Source organism: Calliphora vicina, chromosome 2 (assembly GCF_958450345.1).
Source record: "Calliphora vicina chromosome 2, idCalVici1.1, whole genome shotgun sequence".
Taxonomy (NCBI): domain Eukaryota; kingdom Metazoa; phylum Arthropoda; class Insecta; order Diptera; family Calliphoridae; genus Calliphora; species Calliphora vicina.
Window position 1 is genome coordinate 83929315 of NC_088781.1, and position 20879 is coordinate 83950193.

The 20879-nt window shown below is 31.3% G+C and overlaps 1 protein-coding gene across 1 annotated transcript in view; it reads left to right on the top strand.

Moving 5' to 3' along the window:
- The window catches only part of LOC135951952 (toll-interacting protein-like), a 111101-nt gene that overhangs the window by 20387 nt on the left and 69835 nt on the right, over positions 1 to 20879 (top strand). The gene's annotated exons all lie outside the window — the stretch shown is intronic.

Below are 20879 nucleotides of genomic sequence, written 5' to 3' on the forward strand. Positions count from 1 at the left end.
ATTTTTTTAATAGATTTCATATGGAAATTTTTTAATCATGCACCTAATTTGCAAGAGTAAACAAAATTGTTTATCATCAATTGATAATATAAAATAACTTCTATAGTACCGGACATGTGTTGAAATGTATTCCTTTTTTCTTTTACACCAAATCATTAATTTTTAGAATGATGTTAAGCAACAAAATGAAAATTGTCATTGTTTGAACGTTGGAAATAAAAAAAATTATTTATGTATATGTGTTACAGTGTTACCCGCTATGCTTTTCTGAAGATTCCGTGTAAATTTTATAAAAATCGGTCCAGCCGTTGAGTCCATATGGAACATACAAACACACATCTGTTTATATATGTATATAATGGCATTAACGGTATAATGTAAAAATTAGATTTGTACACACCTCTCCGCCCACAGACCGTATATCAAAAATCTGACTTTACAGTGTTACCCGACAGGCTATTCTGAAGATTCCCTGAAAATTTCATCAAAATCGGTGGAGCCGTTTTTGAGTTCATTCGGAACATACATACACACATACATACCCACATACAAACATCCATTTTTATATATATAGATAGAAGATAGATGGCATTAACGGTATAATGTAAAAATTAGATTTTTACACACCTCTCCGCCCACAGACCGTATATCAAAAATCTGACTTTACAGTGTTACCCGCCTGGCTATTCTGAAGATTCCCTGAAAAATTCGTCAAAATCTGTGGAGCCGTTTTTGAGTTCATTCGGAACATACATACACACATACAAACATCCATTTTTATATATATAGATAAAAAACTTTTTATTTATCAGTTATGAATAGTAAAAGTGATGGTAATTATAATCACCGGTCGGCGAAAAATGGGTTAATCACAGAATATTCTTCATTCGAATACTTTTAATAATAATTGAAAAAAATATATCGCACTCGTTCAACAATACTGTATTAACTCAAAATTTTAAAATTTTCAGTAGAGGGCAAAAACTGTTTGTGATTACATTTTACGACAATTTGAAAATCCGAATACATCATAGTAAACAAATTTCATTTGAAGATATATTTACATTGTTTTTCTTTAAAATTTTTGCAATTATTGCCAAATAAAAAAATTTTTTGAGTTACTACCATATTTCTGGAATTTCTCGATATTTTTTTGTATTATTTTATCAACAAAATAGTATCAACTCAAAATACAACCTAATTTAAATAAAACAATGTATTTCTGTTTAAATTTTTGTGTTAACTCAATATAATACCTTTTTGTTGATACAAGGTAGTCCCTAATTATCACGAAAATGGTCTCAAATGTGGTTTTCAAGATGAAAGAGTAATCGGAATACGTTGAAATTTTTACAGTAGATAGATATTGATGTTGTTAGTTGATTTCTTGCAAAAAGTGAATTTTTAAAAATTTTGAGTTAATTCAGTATTGTTGAACGAGTACGATATAAAAATGTTTGTATATTAATACATTTTAGCTCAATATAAATAGGAACGGTTTTTATTCGCTGATTGTGCAAGTTTAATCTGTAATTTCAGATTTTATTTACTGAAAAAAAATAGTACGAGCGCTTTATTATTTAATATTCATTGTTTTGCTGCACTATGATATAGTGTTACCATCACAGAATTTTTTTTAAAAAAAAACATTAAAATACTGTTTACTTAAAATGCTGATTATGAATATGAATTTATATCAAAGCTATTTTAGGCCTATAATGTGTTTTAACTAAATTGTATTTTAAACTTTAAAATTGATTTTTTATGAATATGGGGGTAAATATAAGCTATTCAGAAACAAAGGGTCATTGTTAGCGAAAAAAACTGTATAAGTCAATTCAAAAGAAATAATTATTTTATTTATGAAAATAAACATTTTAACCAGAGACATAACTGTTATAAGAAATATCTAAAAAAATTTAGCCATAACTGTTATATTGTAGAAATAAATTTTTGTTTCTTTAAATAATAGTTATTCTCAATGAAAATAAGTTTTGCTTTTCAATAAGTGTTATTCATAATAAATATTTTTTTTCGTTGCTCATAACTTTTATTTCTGATTTTTATGTTTTTACGTTGCCTTATAAGAGTTATTCATAATAAATATTTTTTTACGTTACTCATAACTTTTATTTTCGATTTATATTTTTTTACTTTGCCTAATAAGAGTTATTTATAATGAATATTTTTTTTCGTTACTCATAACTTTTATTTTCGATTTAACTTCACCTGAAGTATCTCCACTTCAACCAATATCCGATTTTCTGATTGACGAATCGACGAATCTAAATACGTCATCGTTGTTCGGAACATCGAGAACTTGAAGTGGATTTATCTTCAGAAGATGACAATACATCGCGAGAGTTATTAGCAGTTATAGCTGAAATAGAGAGCTTTAAACCAATGAGACTGGGCGTAGAAGCCGATTTGTTGCAATATTAGGAAGAGAAAAAGGATACTTTTGCAATTTTTAAATAAATTGGTTCATATTGTCTATGCACTGCCGGCTAAACGGCTTTCTATTGAAAGAGCATTTTCTGCTTTGCGTATTTTGTTGACTGAGAATAGGTGCAACTTGGGGGACAATGCGTTTGCTAAAACATTGATTGTGAAACAAAATTCATCATAATTAAAAAACACACAATAAAAAACATCAATCTCATACCAAGCTTATTTTTTGCGACTTTAAAGGTTAAATTCAATGTATGTACTAATAAAATGCAACCAAGGTGGCGAAAGAAACTTCTTTTGAGTTATGAGCAACGAAAAAAATATATTCTTTAGAATAACTCTTATTAGGCAACTTAAAAACATACAAATTGAAAAAAAAAGTTATGAGCAACGTAAAAAAATATAAATCGAAAATAAAAGTTATGAGCAACTTAAAAAAATATATATTATGAATAACACTTATTAGGCAACGTAAAAAAATATAAATCGAAAATAAAAGTTATGAGCAACGAAAAAAAATATTTATTATGAATAACTCTTATTTGAAAACGTAAAAATTATTCATTGATTTATGCCTAACTCTTTCAGTCTCAAAAAATTTAATAACAGTTATTTTTGGTCTCTGATTTTAACAAATAGTATGCAAAAAAAAGTTTTTTCTAATAACATTACTTGAATCGGCAAAATTTCTTAAATTTCTTGGCAGTCTATTCCAAAGACTCTTACTAGGAATGAACGTTCAAAAAAAGGAGTAGAAATACGATTTTATAGATTTTTGCAGAAAAATAAAAACAACTAAATTTTTTGCGCTCAACACAATCGGACAAAGTAAAATAGATATTCCAAATTGTGCATATCCTTTGTTGTTTAGAATGGCCTGTAATCGCTTTATAATCGATTTTACCAAGTTTTGGCACACTTCCGACTCTGTTGAGATCCATGCTTCAAGTAAGGTCTTTTCTAGCTGAACTAAAGTGTTAAATTTTATTTGATCAATCTCCTAGTTAATTTCTCCCAAAGATGCTCAATTACGTTAAAGTCTGAGCTCTGTGCAGGCGTTTCTATATGTTTGGGATCGTTGTCTTGAAAAAAGTCAAAGTTGTTTGCGATACCCTGAGACCCAACAAAGTATATAGCATATTATTGATCCTTATGAAATTCTAGTCGATTGAGGTATGTCCGTCTATCTGTCTGTGTAAAACACTCTCACCAAAATGTTTATAATTTTTCTAAGCAGTTTGGCATTGAAAATCAAATCGAATTGATAGAACCAGGGTAATGGATCAAAATGTAAGACAACCTCCAAAATTTTTTTTAATTTTTAGATGTTTTTTGTGACTTTGGGTAAATTCATTGCTGATAATACTATTCTCTCACTATTTATATGATAAAACTAGATGACCCGGCAAACTTTGCTCTGCCATACAAATTATTTCTAGTGAATATTTTGGTTGTTAAATAAAAATAACAAAAGTATTCTAAAAGCTAGTTTCTGGGATAAAGATAATCTACATTCTTCGTTTAAACCTAAATTAAACTAAAAATTGTGTTTCTCACTTATTGTTTATATGCTATATAATCTAGGTTTAACTTAGCATCATTGATGAGTTAAACCAAAGTATAAAATACCAAAGCACAAAAAGATGAAAAATAAAATAAACAATTCAGCACAGCAGCTCTTTGTTTTGATTTGCTTTATTAACATCAATATAATTTTTAATATACATTTTATATACTTTAATGTCACTTTTTCTTTTACAAAGTTAAAATTTACAAAAAAAAGCTATGTTGCTTTTTCTTATAAAATTTAAAGTATTGCCATATTTATATGAAACATTTTGAGGAATAAGCATGTGATTTGACTGAAAAGTATAGCAATGCTAACAAAATTAATCCACTAGTGAAAAACACAATCATTGGTTAAATTCCAGCAAAATATGTTTCTGGTTTAATATAACAGCGTGTTAAGCTACGTTTAACTGACAAGTAAGAAACTAGCTCTAAGTGAATTCTAAGTACATATTATATATTTTTGATGACAAATGAAGAAAAATACAAAAAAAAATTTTTGGCAAAAAATATTAAAACAAACAAGTAAGAGAGCTATATTCGGCTGTGCCGAATCTTGTATACCCTTCACCAAATTATACTTCAAAATAAAAATTTTAAATTTTTTTAGGTAAACAAAAGTTGTTTTTTCATTTTTTGGAAAAACAAATTTTTTGAATAGTTTTTTTTTTGTTTTTTTAATTTTTTTTGTTTTTTCAATTTTCAAACGTATGGTAGGCCCAACTTACTATTGTAGGCCCAACTTACTATGGTCTTATATACGACATTGCAAAGGTCTTTGAAATACCTATCATTAGATATCCATATTGTCTATATTAATGACTTAGTAATCCAGATATAGGTAAAAAAAATAGGTCAGGTTTTTTTTATATCTCAGCAATTTTTCTCGATTTTAAATAGCAATCGATCTGGAAGAATTCCGGAGATATTGATGTATGAATCGTGTATGTAAGTTATTTGGGGGCTTCGGAAAGTTGATTTCAACAGACAGACGACATGGCTTAATCGACTCCGCTACTTATAAGGATCCAGAATATACAGCTGTTGACAACTAATTAGAAAAGCTCTTTTTATATTAGTGATTAATGAGAACTATTAAACAAATTGGAAATTCACCGTTATTTTTCTTTTCAATGCAATTGTATTTTATTTATTTCTCTTCTCTTTATTAAGTGCATTCAGTTTTGTTGTTTTTTATTTAAAATTTCGTTATTATTTTTTAAACTTGTTTAATTCATACTTAGTAGAATTCAAACAAAGCGAGACAAGTAATTAGAAACGCGGAATAATTAATTAAAATCTTTTTAGTAATGTTCTATTTCCAAAAAAGTATTTTGTTTTTTGGTATATATTCTTTTAAATTTAATATTTAAAAAACTAAAACTATTATTTTTAAGATTTATGATGGTAAAAGGCAAGACCAGCGCTACTGCTCAACGGAGCTCAATTTTTGAGCTTCGCAAAGCTGGGAAATCATATAAAGGAATAGTAATACAGCTCAAATGTTCCAAAAAAATGGTTTTTAATGCTTTGCAGCATCTTAACAAATATGACACTATATCTAACGTTCCACGAAGTAAGAAGCCCAGAAAAACATCAGCCCTCATCGACCGAATGATAAGGCGAATTTCTAAAGCCGAACCAAAAAAGTCGTCCACTGTGATTCAACTTGAAATTATAGAAAAACTGAAGATCACAATATCTAAACGCACCATTTCACGTCGCACAGTGGTATGAGAAAAAAAAGATGGAAATAAATCTGTAACTTCTAAACCCTTAGTCCGGTTTGAATGAAATTTTACATTCGTATAGAGGAAGTGTAGTCGAGTTTAATTTTTGAACTTGGACCTCATGAGCCCACCAGGAGCTGGACCAGGGGTCCCCAAAGTAGGACACCTCGGGTATGTTCAATTTTAAAAATGATCCTATTTCTTCGTTTGTGTTCCTATTTCAAAAACATTACACATATAGAATCTACTTGCCGAGCACTACATAAAACTTCCTCGTAACTATCAATTATCTCTTATAGCTTAGGAGATATTCGCATTTGAAAATTAAATTTTCAACATTTTTACCCACCCTACTCCAGTTTATTGATGACCGCGGTTTCAAATATTTCCCGATTTTCGATTAACAATAGATGTATATGGGGCATTTCATGTCAAGTGAACCAACTTTTGAAATCGATGTCTTCCGATCGGGATGAAATTTGCACCAAGGTTAGCTCTATTGGATAGTAACTCAGACACAATTTTTCAACAACATCGGTCGAAAGCTCTCTGAGTTATAGGGGGTAAAATTTTGACAATTTGGTCAAACAGGGGTTTTTTCTTATCCATGTAACTTATTACCTATTGTTCTTAGCAAAATGTGTCCCAAATAGTATAGATAGCTATTTCTTCGATCTTTCGAAAAAAAATATTTAAAAAAAAAAATAAAAAATTTTTAATATTTTTTTTCCGAAATCAAAAACTTTTTTGACTTTTTTTTAAAATGGGTCCTTTTTTTTTTTTTTTTTTTTTTTTCTTAAAATAAAGTTTAGATATTTTCCTTGAACACCTACTTGGTCGCTTAGTGGGATGCGAGTGGGATATCTATCAAAATAAATATTTTGTAACTCAAAACATAAAATTTTTGACTTTTTTTGCAAAATCAAAAACTTTGTTGACTTTTTTTTTTCAAAATGGACCCTTTTTAATCTTTTTTTTTAGGTCAAACAAAAGCTTAGATATTATCCTTGAAGACCCTTTTGGTCGCTTAGTGGGATGCGAGTGGGATATCTATCAAAATAAATATTTTTAACTCAAGACTTACAATTTTTGACTTTTTTTTTTGCAAATACGATTTTTTTTCCAAATGGGCCCTTTTTTTAAATTTTTTTTTGTAGTCAAAAGAAAGCTTAGGTCCATTCCTTTAAGATATTTTTAGTCCCTTAGTGGGATGCGAGTGGGATATCTATCAAAATAAATATTTTGTAACGCAAGACATACAATTTTTTAATTTTTTTTTGCAAAATCAAAATTTTTTTCCATTTTTAAAAAAAAGTCCCATATTGGAAAAAAATTTCGATTTTGCAAAAAAAAATTAAAAAATTGTTACAAAATATTTATTTTGATAGATATCCCACTCGCATCCCACTAAGGGACTAAAAATATCTTAAAGGAATGGACCTAGGCTTTCTTTTGAGCAAAAAAAAAAATTAAAAAAGGGCCCATATTGGAAAAAAATTTTGATTTTGCAAAAAAAAATTAAAAAATTGTATGTCTTGCGTTACAAAATATTTATTTTGATAGATATCCCACTCGCATCCCACTAAGGGACTAAAAATATCTTAAAGGAATGGACCTAAGCTTTCTTTTGACTACAAAAAAAATTTTAAAAAAAGAGCCCATTTGGAAAAAAAATCGTATTTGCAAACAAAAAAGTCAAAAATTGTAAGTCTTGAGTTAAAAAATATTTATTTTGATAGATATCCCACTCGCATCCCACTAAGCGACCAAAAGGGTCTTCAAGGATAATATCTAAGCTTTTGTTTGACCTAAAAAAAAAGATTAAAAAAGGGTCCATTTTGAAAAAAAAAAGTCAACAAAGTTTTTGATTTTGCAAAAAAAGTCAAAAATTTTATGTTTTGAGTTACAAAATATTTATTTTGATAGATATCCCACTCGCATCCCACTAAGCGACCAAGTAGGTGTTCAAGGAAAATATCTAAACTTTATTTTAAGAAAAAAAAAAAAAAGGACGCATTTTAAAAAAAAGTCAAAAAAGTTTTTGATTTCGGAAAAAAAATATTAAAAATATTTTATTTTTTTTTTTAAATATTTTTTTTCGAAAGATCGAAGAAATAGCTATCTATACTATTTGGGACACATTTTGCTAAGAACAATAGGTAATAAGTTACATGGATAAGAAAAAACCCCTGTTTGACCAAATTGTCAAAATTTTACCCCCTATAACTCAGAGAGTTCTCGACCGATGTTGTTGAAAAATTGTGTCTGAGTTACTATCCAATAGAGCTAACCTTGGTGCAAATTTCATCCCGATCGGAAGACATCGATTTCAAAAGTTGGTTCACTTGACATGAAATGCCCCATATATCAAATAAAAAAGAATTTTTTAAAAATTATGACTGAATCCAAAGTTACATGCATTTGAATTTAAAAATTTTAAAAAGGCGATTTTTCGCTATTTTTTTTGGGAAAAAAGTACTTTTAATCTTTTTAAGTTATCTAAAAAATTTCTAAGAGGATGTATAATGAATTTGTACTGTTTGAAAAGCTAACTTTACACCAAATATATTAAAAATGAAAAAAAATTCTGATTTTTCATACCTAGGGGACCAGGTCCATTCAAAAAAACGTTTATTTTTTATGTAAAATTCAACTTTAGGGCAAAAATTCTCAAATCGCATAGTCGATATCAAAATATAGTAACCGATTTTAAATGGCCCAATATGTTCCTAATTATTTTGTAAAGGGTTCCGATAACCCCGCCTCTAGTATGGATATTATAGGCAAAAAACTAAAAAATCCCATTTTTGGGATTTTTCAAGACTTTTTTGAAAATTGCGGAATACTTGATAACAAATATCAATATTTTGCCATTTTAAATAGAAAATCTACATAACTGTGTAATTTCATTAAAAAATATTCATAAATAAAAATTTAATTTCAATTTGAAAAATTTTTATCTATGCAAAAACTCAATAAAAAGCATTTTTTGTCATATTTTTCAAAAAATTATTCCATGAATTTTTTAATTGTCAAAAGTTATATAAATTTTTGAAAAGTAGAAAAAATCCTCTATCCATTGATATATAACATGTCTACCTTAAGCTAACTTTACACCAAATATATTAAAAATGAAAAAAAAATTCTGATTTTTCATACCTAGGGGACCAGGTGTTTAGTATCACTGGTGGACAATTTCCTCTTCTAAGTGAAAACGTTACGTGCTTGCTTTTAATTCCGTTCACTTGTATTCTCCAATTTTTTAACCACGTCTCCACGTGCCTGAGATAATTATCAAGGTTTCTAGATGCTACATTTAAGTCCACATGAGAACTAAGAATTGCAGTGTCATCTGCAAAGGTGGAAATGGTTAATTCTTAGGACTCGGGCAAGTCTGAGGTGTATAATAAGTACAGGGTTGGTCCTAGAACATTTTCCTGAGGTACACCAGCATTGATCGCATAGTCACTTGTCACATAATCACCGCATTTTATCCTAAACAAGCGATCCGATAGGTAAGACTCTAGTATTTTGTGAGTACTAGAAGGCAGTAGGCATTTAATCTTGTGTATCAGACCTTTATGCCAAATATTGTCAAAAGCCTGGGCAACATCTAGAAATATTGCCGAACAGTACTTTTTTAGTTCGAAAGATTAACTTGCTCAATTGTTCCGTGATGTTTACGGAATCCGAATTGATGATCTGGGATAATGTTTTGACTATTTAAGTATGTTAAAATTTTCCCTTGGATTATTCTCTCAAATAGTTTAGACAAGCAAGGCAATAAGCTAATAGGTCTGTAGGATGATGCCAATGTCAAATCCTTTCCTGGCTTGGGTATCATTATAATTTGGGAGATTTTCCAATCATTCGGAAATATTCCTAGAAGATCGCATTGAATAATACTGTGAGCACAATAATTGCCACATCTGGTAGGTTTCCAATCACGGAAGGTGTAATTAAATCATAACCTGGAGACTTTCTTAGTTTAAGATTGTCCTTTATGATCCTCTGAACATTTTCTATACTATCATTGATTAGTTCGGAGTCTGTTCCTATCCGAACAGGTAAATCCCCCAATACAAAATTATTTGATGGGGGTTTGGTTGGAGCACATTACTTAAGTGTTCAGCGAAAACTACGGCTTTATCCTTTGCACTACGTGCCTAGGAACCATCAGATTTTCTTATCGGACTTTGACCCTCTACCGGTGACTTAATATTCTTAGCTGCCTTCCAAAGGGAGAAGTTTGTGTGCTTAGTACTGGTTAAACTTTCAATTCACACTGAAGGGCTCTTTTTAATTGCTTGCTTGCAATGGACAGCCTCTGCTTAGCAGCAGGGGATCTGTTGTGTTGCCAATCTCTTCTACATCTTTTCGAGGAGGAGTCTATTAATTTCTGCATTAGAAATACACATTTTAGGATTAGGAGGAATTTGACACTTAGAGTGATCCAAGGCCGAAAAGATTAGAGACTTGAAGTCTCTGATACAATCATTGATATCTTCCTCACACTGTATGTTACATTCAGTGTGGATGTGGCTGATGATGTAGTTTCTATATTTCAACCAATCAGTCTTGAATAATGAAGCTTCCGTATGAGACGATTGATATTGGCCGTAATAGTGTAGTATAACGGGAGAATGATCAGAAGATAGTTCATATGATATTTCTGCAGTAATAGAGTTTCTGTTTATATTCCTTGATATGGCAAAATCTATTAGATCAGGTATTTTCCTAGGATCAGAAGGCCAATAAGTGGGCTGACCCGGTGATATAAAATCTAAGCAATTTTTTCGATCAACTAGAGTCCTGTACAGCTGTCTACCTTTGGGATTCATTAATCTGGAACCCCAATATGTATGCTTAGCGTTGTAGTCACCACAAGGAAACGATCTCCTAGTGTATTAAAAAAATCTTCAAAGTGTTCCTTAATCACAAAAAATCGTGGGGGGCAATATATTGAGCTTAGAGTCAAATCTCCAACTCCACATTCTAAGCAAATGGATGTTGCTTGCAAATAGTTTTTGGAAAATTTTTCTAGGGTATGTTTTATCCTATTTCTAATTAACCACCGTGTGCCTTACCATCAGGATGATTCGTGGGATGAAATATAAAACCTGGAATATGAAATTTATATTTATTTGTTAAATGAGTCTCCGAGATTAACAATACATCTATATTGTTTTCGTTGATAAAGTGTGACACCTCAGCTTTGTGCTGGTTTAATCCATTTGCGTTCCAGAAACAAATTTTTAAAAAACTCATTTTCTTGTTAAGAGTATTTGTATCATTTGGTTGTGGGCTCTCAAAAGCTCTTGTATGGTATTTTGCATGGATGTCATGAAATTAGACATGTTTTGGTTAAGTGAGGTTATGTTACTTGCAAGAGTATTTAATAAATTTTCTAACCCTCCCGAATTTTGGGGGAAACTAGGTTGTTTACTATCAGATTTTAAAATACTTGCATATGAGACGGTTCCAAACTGAACTGGAACCTCTTTATTATTTTTATTTGGAGTGGGAACTCCAGAAATAGGCGGATAGGAACTGCAGTTCAGATTTACTGGTTCAACTATTTCGCCTCTTAATCCCTTTTTTCTATCTCTTAATCTTTTCAACAATACTTTGTAAACTGGGCACCCGCGATAGTTAGCAGAGTTATCGCCGCCACAGTTTCCGCATTTTCTAATGAGTCCTTTTCCGATTTTCGATTAACAATAGATGTATATATCAAATAAAAAAGAATTGTTTTTACATGCATTTGAATTTAAAAAATTTTTAAAAGGCGATTTTTCGCTATTTTTTTTTGGGAAAAAAGTACTTTTAATCTTTTTAAGTTATCTAAAAAATTTCTAAGAGGATGTATAATGAATTTGTACTGTTTGAAAAGCTAACTTTACACCAAATATATTAAAAATGAAAAAAAAATTCTGATTTTTCATACCTAGGGGACCAGGTCCATTCAAAAAAACGTTTATTTTTTATGTAAAATTCAACTTTAGGGCAAAAATTCTCAAATCGCATAGTCGATATCAAAATATAGTAACCGATTTTAAATGGCCCAATATGTTCCTAATTATTTTGTAAAGGGTTCCGATAACCCCGCCTCTAGTATGGATATTATAGGCAAAAAACTAAAAAATCCCATTTTTGGGATTTTTCAAGACTTTTTTGAAAATTGCGGAATACTTGATAACAAATATCAATATTTTGCCATTTTAAATAGAAAATCTACATAACTGTGTAATTTCATTAAAAAATATTCATAAATAAAAATTTAATTTCAATTTGAAAAATTTTTATCTATGCAAAAACTCAATAAAAAGCATTTTTTGTCATATTTTTCAAAAAATTATTCCATGAATTTTTTAATTGTCAAAAGTTATATAAATTTTTGAAAAGTAGAAAAAATCCTCTATCCATTGATATATAACATGTCTACCTTATGTTTTTTATGTGGCAAATAAATTAGAGAAAACTTTACAACTCGCTTGGAATTAACCTAGATTTTCTATTTAAAATGGAAAAATAAAATCAAATTTTGAAATTTGATACAAATTTTTCAAATTGAAATTAAATTTTTATTTTTTTTAATGAAATTACACAGTTATGTAGATTTTTATACCCTTCACCATGAGTGGCAAGGTTATATATAAGTTTGTCATTCCGTTTGTAATTTCTACATTTTTCATTTGCGACCCCATAAAGTATATAAATTCTGGATCGTTATAGATAGCGGAGTCGATATAGCCATGTCCGTCTGCCCGTCTGTGTGTTGAAATCAACTTTCCAAATCCCCTAAATAACTTACAAACATGATTGATACATCAAAATCTCCGGAATTCTATACGTTTATTATAATATTATTCCTGCCTTTAATTTCTATGCCTTACAATATGTAAATAAATCTTAAAACTAAACAATTATTGTTCTCTCAATGGAGAATCATATTTGAAAAATTAGATGAGTGGTAAATCAGCTCTACGCAGCCTTGAACTGTCTTGAGTTACTGTAAGTAGCCTTGCGAGCGGGTTCGGATGATGATGTAATTTTGATAAATAAGCTTCACGATTTTATCTGAATTCATCCTTGACCAATGGTACATCTAAGTCTCTGTGGATGTTCTCGTTTCTTATGTACCATGGAGCTCCCCATGGAGAAGCTTTTAGTTTCATGTGGAGCCGCTTGGCTTCTATGTGCCGACGCCAAGTAAGACGTCTATCTAAATGAATGCCAAGGTATGTAACGTGGTCAGACTGTGGGATGTTCACACTGTTTAGTATCACTGGTGGACAATTTCCTCTTCTAAGTGAAAACGTTACGTGCTTGCTTTTAATTCCGTTCACTTGTATTCTCCAATTTTTTAACCACGTCTCCACGTGCCTGAGATAATTATCAAGGTTTCTAGATGCTACATTTAAGTCCACATGAGAACTAAGAATTGCAGTGTCATCTGCAAAGGTGGAAATGGTTAATTCTTAGGACTCGGGCAAGTCTGAGGTGTATAATAAGTACAGGGTTGGTCCTAGAACATTTTCCTGAGGTACACCAGCATTGATCGCATAGTCACTTGTCACATAATCACCGCATTTTATCCTAAACAAGCGATCCGATAGGTAAGACTCTAGTATTTTGTGAGTACTAGAAGGCAGTAGGCATTTAATCTTGTGTATCAGACCTTTATGCCAAATATTGTCAAAAGCCTGGGCAACATCTAGAAATATTGCCGAACAGTACTTTTTTAGTTCGAAAGATTAACTTGCTCAATTGTTCCGTGATGTTTACGGAATCCGAATTGATGATCTGGGATAATGTTTTGACTATTTAAGTATGTTAAAATTTTCCCTTGGATTATTCTCTCAAATAGTTTAGACAAGCAAGGCAATAAGCTAATAGGTCTGTAGGATGATGCCAATGTCAAATCCTTTCCTGGCTTGGGTATCATTATAATTTGGGAGATTTTCCAATCATTCGGAAATATTCCTAGAAGATCGCATTGAATAATACTGTGAGCACAATAATTGCCACATCTGGTAGGTTTCCAATCACGGAAGGTGTAATTAAATCATAACCTGGAGACTTTCTTAGTTTAAGATTGTCCTTTATGATCCTCTGAACATTTTCTATACTATCATTGATTAGTTCGGAGTCTGTTCCTATCCGAACAGGTAAATCCCCCAATACAAAATTATTTGATGGGGGTTTGGTTGGAGCACATTACTTAAGTGTTCAGCGAAAACTACGGCTTTATCCTTTGCACTACGTGCCTAGGAACCATCAGATTTTCTTATCGGACTTTGACCCTCTACCGGTGACTTAATATTCTTAGCTGCCTTCCAAAGGGAGAAGTTTGTGTGCTTAGTACTGGTTAAACTTTCAATTCACACTGAAGGGCTCTTTTTAATTGCTTGCTTGCAATGGACAGCCTCTGCTTAGCAGCAGGGGATCTGTTGTGTTGCCAATCTCTTCTACATCTTTTCGAGGAGGAGTCTATTAATTTCTGCATTAGAAATACACATTTTAGGATTAGGAGGAATTTGACACTTAGAGTGATCCAAGGCCGAAAAGATTAGAGACTTGAAGTCTCTGATACAATCATTGATATCTTCCTCACACTGTATGTTACATTCAGTGTGGATGTGGCTGATGATGTAGTTTCTATATTTCAACCAATCAGTCTTGAATAATGAAGCTTCCGTATGAGACGATTGATATTGGCCGTAATAGTGTAGTATAACGGGAGAATGATCAGAAGATAGTTCATATGATATTTCTGCAGTAATAGAGTTTCTGTTTATATTCCTTGATATGGCAAAATCTATTAGATCAGGTATTTTCCTAGGATCAGAAGGCCAATAAGTGGGCTGACCCGGTGATATAAAATCTAAGCAATTTTTTCGATCAACTAGAGTCCTGTACAGCTGTCTACCTTTGGGATTCATTAATCTGGAACCCCAATATGTATGCTTAGCGTTGTAGTCACCACAAGGAAACGATCTCCTAGTGTATTAAAAAAATCTTCAAAGTGTTCCTTAATCACAAAAAATCGTGGGGGGCAATATATTGAGCTTAGAGTCAAATCTCCAACTCCACATTCTAAGCAAATGGATGTTGCTTGCAAATAGTTTTTGGAAAATTTTTCTAGGGTATAATGTTTTATCCTATTTCTAATTAACCACCGTGTGCCTTACCATCAGGATGATTCGTGGGATGAAATATAAAACCTGGAATATGAAATTTATATTTATTTGTTAAATGAGTCTCCGAGATTAACAATACATCTATATTGTTTTCGTTGATAAAGTGTGACACCTCAGCTTTGTGCTGGTTTAATCCATTTGCGTTCCAGAAACAAATTTTTAAAAAACTCATTTTCTTGTTAAGAGTATTTGTATCATTTGGTTGTGGGCTCTCAAAAGCTCTTGTATGGTATTTTGCATGGATGTCATGAAATTAGATATGTTTTGGTTAAGTGAGGTTATGTTACTTGCAAGAGTATTTAATAAATTTTCTAACCCTCCCGAATTTTGGGGGAAACTAGGTTGTTTACTATCAGATTTTAAAATACTTGCATATGAGACGGTTCCAAACTGAACTGGAACCTCTTTATTATTTTTATTTGGAGTGGGAACTCCAGAAATAGGCGGATAGGAACTGCAGTTCAGATTTACTGGTTCAACTATTTCGCCTCTTAATCCCTTTTTTCTATCTCTTAATCTTTTCACCAATACTTTGTAAACTGGGCACCCGCGATAGTTAGCAGAGTTATCGCCGCCACAGTTTCCGCATTTTCTAATGAGACCTTTCTTTATAATATCACATTCTGTTGAAGAATGCAGGTCTCCGCATGCAACACATACAGTTCGTAAAGTGCAGTAGTTGTTCGTGTGTCCAAATTCCTGACAATTTCCGCATTGTACAGGATTATTACGTTTGATAGGTTCCTCAACTGTTACCCTGCGATTTAACAAATACCGTAGGGAGTATATTGGATGGACTTCATTACCTTTTAATTTTCTGTCATCAGGCTCCTACTTAACTTAGTGGTTGGGGAATTTTATCTCTATTGAAGATATTGACCACAATTCGTATACTATAGCCTAATTCATCCAAGGCCGCCTTGATTTCGTTTGGCTCTATACTGGACTCTATACCCTTAATTACCACTATCAAGCCTTTACTGCTTTTCAGCTGATAGGTGTAAAATTTTTTCTTGTTATTATTTAGGTATTGAGAGACTTTTCTGTAATCGTCATTAGTGTATATAACGATTTTTGTTTCTTGCACACCTCTTCGTATGGGAACAATGTGGAAATTATTTTTACCAATAAGTTCAATAAGTTTTCTCACTAATTCATTCGAACTTGGTTCGCGAAGGAATATTGGAGGTGGTTTAAATGATTTTCGGCTAGAACCATCATTACGGACCTGATCGTTATTTCCATCTTCACTTAAGAGCGCATAACGATTTTTTAACAAGGGATTGTCGTTGGTCTTTTGTTTCTTTAATGAACTTTCCACCTTTTGAGAGCTTAAATTTATTTTATTTATACTTAAATATCTAAGCATACCTGGTGTTTTTGATTTAACCTTATCGCCTACAATTTTTGGTATAGCACCCTTTGATGTACCATTGTTGCTACTCACGCTTCCCAGAGGGTTAAACACTTTAGAGCTCTCACTAGAATTTATTTCTTGTGGTTTATTTAACGCTTGTGTATGCTTGTTAGTTGTTGTTGTTTTAGGTATGGGCATTGTTGTTGCTTGAGCTGTGATTTTATTTGTGTTTTCTTTTATGCTATTTTCTACACAAATATTGATTGGTGATGTTAGTTGTATATTGTTAGTATTATTTGATGGTAGAGTGGGGGAACAAGAGCGAGCTCTCTCACTAGGTTTAGCGGTTAAATAGTTTTTGTTATAATTTATGTCACTTATATTTGTTTTCATACTCTCCCCGCTGAGAAATATATAGGCATTTCTACCATTCAAACTGAGCCTTGTCTCATCTTGAGAACTCATATGCTCTATTAATTCAAACTGTTATAATATATAACAGAACAATAATAACACAAACAAAAACACTTGTTAATTTCTTTGTTGCAATTTTTATTTTAAATGTTTTATAGTTATTGTTTTATCAATTTTCTATGTTTTATACACAAATAAAAACTTAATCTTTTTAATTAAAGGCGTCCATGCGCAAGTAAATTTGTTTTTTTTTGCGTAAACTAAATGTAATTATTCACAAATCAGAACGGAGCGGATTCAAAACACGTCTGTCTCTCGTGAGATGTTACACTGAATATGAATATGTACATATATAATAGCATAATAAAAAGAAAACAAAAGTTTATGAATTAAACACATTCAAGACAACAGGCTACACGACTACACGAACACAAATTCTGCTGGTTACAGTTGTAGTCGTGTGGCAGCTACTGAATTATTTTAAAGACGACAGCTACAAAGAAAACAGCTGATTTATAATTCAGTGGTGCCACTTTAATAAAAAACAAGAGTGATATATTCGGCTGTGCCGAATCTTATATACCCTTCACCAAATTATACCTTAAAATTTTAAATATTTTTAGGTAAACAAAATTGAATTTTTTAATTTTTTGGAAAAAATTTTTTTTCGATTGTTATTTTAAATTTTAAAATTTTTTTTTTTAAATTTTAAAAAAATTTTTTTTAAAATTTTAAAAATTTTCCAACTTACTATGGTCTTATATACGTTGCAAATGTCTTTGAAATATCTATCATTAGATATCCATATTGTCTATATTAATGCCTTAGTAATCCAGATATAGGTCAAAAATAGGTCAAAAATCGAGGTTGTCTTGGTTTTTTCCTCATATCTCAGCCATTTGTGGACCGATTTTGCTGATTTTAAATAGCAAAATTCTCGAAAGCATGTCTGACAGAATTATTGAAGATTTGGATCCCGAAGTTATCTGGGGTCTTCAGAAAATTGATTTCAACAGACAGACAGACGGACATGGCTTAATCGACTCCGCTATCTATAAGGATCCAGAATATATATACTTTATAGGGTCGGAAATGAAAAATGTAGAAATTACAAACGGAATGACAAACTTATATATAACCTTCTCACGAAGGTGAAGGGTATAATAACCGTACAAAATTCCAAAGTAATTAAGATTGAAACAATTATTTTGAGGAAAAATATATATATGGTTATAATTAATTATGTACCTGTTATTAATTTATTTCAATATGGAAACTTCTCTTAATTAAGTAAAAAAAATATATTTTTTAAGCACTAATTTGATCTACATTTTTTTATTATATTAGCAACACTGTTTTGTAGTTGACAAAAATAGAAATTAGCCTAATTCGGCTACATCGGCATGAGTAGTCGTGTGGCCGTGTAGCTGTGCTGTCGTCAAAATAATCGTCTTCATATAAACGTGTGCATTTTATTTTTGACAGATTGAAGTTGGTAGCCTGCTGTCTTGAATGTGTTTAATGCATTACTTGTGTGTATATTCACCAATCTATTTTGTTTCTTTGTAAATCTTATTCTCTAACAAAATAGAGAGAGTTGTTTATAATGAGTTCTCATATGAGCAACTCTATCATACGTAAACAGCACAAACACCCAACAACAACATTCTACATTGTAGAATGTTGTTGTTGGGTAGAATCTACAATGTGGAATGAAATGAGAATTACAAATCAGACACACGCGTGCATAATTTGTATGTATTTGAGTGCGTTTGGTTTATTACAAGGCGAATTTATACAAGGTGGAGACAGTCAAACAGCTGATAATTTTTTTTTCGCTTTACGTTAAACGGTTGTTGTTCCTGCTAAGTAGGTGATTGGTCTGCTGTAGTGGGTCCAAGGATACATGTAGGATGTTACCATAAGATCCAGCCTATTGTTATTTTTGCCTTGTGGCAGTTTCGTTAATCGGTTGTTGTTCCAACTAAGTAGTTGATTGGTGTGATGTAGCTGGTCTAGGATAATGGTGCAGCCATCTGTCGTTGCCTAGAAACAACGCCCTCTGTGTATTTGGTGTAGTGGTGGTGGGGAACCTTGCTAATTTAATTCTTTGATTCCTACCTGTTTCCCAGGGGGTGGCGGGCTGCCTGATCTTTATCATGATGTTATCCTCTTTTCCAAGGGGAGGGGTGGTTAGGGGTCTTCTTGGTGGATCATGATGAAAATTTTTCGTCCTCTGCCAGGGATCGAACCTGGGGTGCTTGGTTTTGTAGGCAAGTACTTTAACCACTACACCATGCCGCCATTCACATAATTCATTAGTTTCCTTCTAAAGGCATAAGGCGAAAATGAGAAACATCTTAGATCCCTAGGTAGTGTACTCCATATTCTTGATAATCTTATCTGAAATGATCTATCAAATATTGCGGAATGAAGAAGTGGATATAAAAATTGAGGGTTCCTATCAGGATTTATCAAATGAAAGTTGTCTACTATATAATCAGGGAAACCGTTTACCAAAACCTTGTAAAAAAATATTAACCCTTTCAGACATTTTGTCCAATATATTGGACATTTGGATTTTTCCTTTTAAAGTCATGTAGCGTTGACGCAATTAGATATATTTTTACAGTTAATAGCGTTATCAAAAGAGTGTTTTCTAGATTGCATATACAGTTACGAACAAGAAAATATCAGTACCACTAGGAATTTTTTTTGAAACGGCGAACAACGTCTTTAAAAATTTTAAACTTAAAATTTTGTTTATACCCATAATCGGTCAAGCCTGTAAATTTTTTGTGAGGTAATGTTTTAACTTCGGAAATAAAGGCTCTTATATATAACAGTATGTATTTTTTTATTAATATTGAAATACCAGTGCCGGATTATTCAATTAATTTTTAAAAATTTTTTTTAAAGAAGTCAAATATTTTTTAACATTAAAGTACAATTTAGTTAAATTTGTATTTTTATATGTTAAATAAAATTGTAGTTTTAATGTTAAATAGTTCTTTTTATATAATTCCTGTTTTAGTGGGTCGCGTAATACATATCACCATCGCATAGAGAAAATTAATTTTAAAGTTAAAAAAATAATGAAAATCTTTTCCATATATTCAACTTTATATCAAACGCTATTGAATAGAAAGAAAAAAATAGAAAATAGGAACTGCAAACGGAAAACTGCACCTCAGGACGATCGAAATATCGCCAGAATCATCAAATGCAATCCATTTAATCTGTCGAGCAAATAAAATACGAATGAAATTTAGAAGTTATTGATATGACAGTAAGGAGATGATTTCTAGATGCAAACTTCACAGAACGAAGTCCAAGGAAAAAGCCACTATTAACAAAAATACATAGTGATACTCGTTTGGAGTACGCTGAATGCCGACTGGTTTGCAAGCAAATATCGCAATATTTTGTGAACTGGCGCGTCTAAACTGGCTTTATTTGGGAGTTCAGGCTGTAGTCAATATAATCGACGTCTCTTCTGTATGTCAAACACAGTACACTGTGAAAAAAGTTTAAATAATTTAAAATTTCGTGGTACTGCTATTATCTTGTTCGCAACTGTATATCGTATATGTATATATTGAATATTAGTACTATGTGGATTTTTTTGAATTTTTTTTTATTGTTGCAATTTGTTCCTTTACTGGTGCACAAAAGCATTTTTCGATTTCTTAATTGGTTCAGGATTTAATAAAGCACCTATGTGATTTTCATATACTAAATGCTTCAACAAAAAGTCCTATGTGTTTCTTATCATATAGGTTTTTTTTGTTCTAATCACTATAAATACATTTAGTTTGTACTGGTAATTATAACGTCAAAAAGAGTAATTGAACGCGAGTCTCCGAGTGTAATTATAGATCTAATATTATTTTCTTAAGAGATTTAATCCATCTCTAATTTATCAAATTTTAAAATATAACTTTTTGCCGAGGAAATGCTGATTTTAAACGAAAAAATTGGTGATTTTGAAGCAAATCTAGATAATGATGAAAACTATATTAATGAAAAGGAAATAGCCATTATCAAAATGTCCCTAGAAGTGCTGGTTGTAACGATGGATATGCAAAGTGTTTTATTTCTCCAAAACTTTTAGTTTGGGAACAATATTACAAAACAAAGCTTGCAGTTCACAAC